Source organism: Mus pahari, unplaced genomic scaffold, assembly GCF_900095145.1.
Source record: "Mus pahari unplaced genomic scaffold, PAHARI_EIJ_v1.1 scaffold_11507_1, whole genome shotgun sequence".
Classification (NCBI taxonomy): domain Eukaryota; kingdom Metazoa; phylum Chordata; class Mammalia; order Rodentia; family Muridae; genus Mus; species Mus pahari.
Window position 1 is genome coordinate 18,121 of NW_018393664.1, and position 2,265 is coordinate 20,385.

Sequence of the window (2,265 nt, forward strand, 5' to 3'; positions counted from 1 at the left end):
CATTGCCTATGAGACTGATGGGCACACACTTCCCTGCAGTTGGACTGTGGGAGGCTGTAGCTGTGGTAGGAGCCAGGAGCCCAGGAGGTGTGGCTGAACACTTGCCATCCCATGCAGGTGGAAATCACCATCTACCAGGTCACCAGGATTCAAGGTCTGTGCTTGCTCTGGGACCAGGTTGTCTGTGCACAGCTCACTGCCCCACAAGTCATGGCAAGTTTTAGAATGTAAAATGACACCATGACTCAAATGTTTGTGTTGGGCTCTGGGAATCATCACACACTCTACTCAGACACTGGTGGATCTCATCAAACAGGAATGGTTTATCAAACACCACACCCCAAGGCTGATAGATCAGGGGCTCAGGTCAGACTTGGGAGCAGACTGTGACATTGAGTCAAGATCCAGTAGGGCTTTTTAAGCCTGAGATTACAAATATCTGTGCCAAGATTTTCACCAATCAGGAATTAGGGATGGGGGTTTCCTTAGGAACATGTCTTTGTTGTACACTCATCCTGTTCCCTTGGTTGGAGTATTCAACTGTGGCAATGGACTTGCCTTGTCTAACATTCATGTGTTAACTTGTCAACCAGGATGGAATTTGTCTAACCTTCATGTCTGAACTTGCCAACCAGGATGACAGTTACCAAAATACATGTCTCTTTGTACCAAGTAGGATGTCAGCTCCTAGGAAGGTCCTGGCAACTTAAATTTTACTCAAGTAAACCTTACTCAAAATTGAAGCTTTAATCTTCAATAGATGCAGGTGTCTCTCTTATGATTGGGACCATCCCAGTGGCAACTTATAAAAGCAAATACCATAAGGACTTATGCACAAGTGCAGGAAGTGCTGTTGAGTGGTTGGTTTCAGTTCAAGCTTATTGTGGGTAACGATATAAAGCAGTTCTACTGAATTTTATCATGATTTCCAAGGGCACAGAACATAAAAGAATACATAATGAACTTGGCATTAGAAAATTTCCTAAAAACAGCAGAAGCAACACATGAGAAAGTTTCCTTATAATATTAGTAACAGCACAAAATGNCAGGCTAGTCAGGAAAGAGTTACCTAGGCCTTAACATTTCTACTTAGGCCTTAACTTTCCATTTTGGCCTTGCTATTTTACCTAGGTCTTAACAATGTGAATCCTGCTACTAGGAAGATGGATGAGATTTAGAGTTGCAGGAGAGCGAGTCAATGAGCTCTGTAGGATTTCAGGTGAGTGGCCAGTGGCCAGTTCCCCAATTGGACCTGGGGTAGCAGGCAGAGGATTAGAAATGCCCCATCATTGAGCTAGTCAAGGCATATTAAAATTAGGCGAAGTTATGTGTGTGTCTTTTGTTTGTGGATCCAAAGAATTCCTTGGGTATGTGTCTGGAAGCACTGAACCCTCCCGGAGCACAAAGCAGTTAGATAAACTCAGAGCTACATGTCAACGTTTCATTTTCCTTTATGGTTGCATAAAGTTCTGCTGTGTGTGTTTTGATCCACTGTCATTATCTTTTTGCTGTTGATAGACATCAGGCTGAAACCACTTCCTGGCTCTCCTGCACAGATCAGCAGTAAGTCTGGCTGAGCAGGCATCTCTGTAGTGTGTCTTCAGGGCATAGACCTGTGCATGCTGTAGCTGGGGAATAGAGTAGGCCTGTCTTCACTGCTTTCTATTTTCCACAGTGGCTCCACAAGTTGGCTTTGCCATTAGTGTTGAATACAAGTTCCCCCTTTCCCTTCAACATTATCTTCAAATCCTTGACAGCATTAGTTTTTGTTACTTGTTTTCTTCATGATATGCTGGGGAAATGTAATTAAAACAACACTGAGGTTCTCTGAGTTGGATCCCACCCCAACTACTGGGTGAGGGCCAGGACAGCCAGGACTACATAGAGACCCTGTTTCAAAAACAAAATAAAACAAAATGAAGCAAAAAAGCAAACAAACAAAATAGCCCCTCATACCCAATAGCTTAAGATTCCATCTCACCTAGGTCACCGTGGCTAGCATAAAAAAAAAAAAAAGAAAAAGAAAAAGAAAAAGAACTGACCACAAATGCTGGCAAGGATCCAGGGAAAACCCAAGCCTTGTTTCCTACTGACAGGAGTGTCAGCTGGCACGGGTACATGTAAATCAGTGTGGCAGTTTCTCCACAATCTACCATCTGATGCATCAGTTCCACTGTTGAGCATGTGCCCATTCATCTGTAGATGACTAGAGGGTGAATATGGGACATGTTTGCACAAAGGAGTTCCATTCAGATGGAAAGAAGT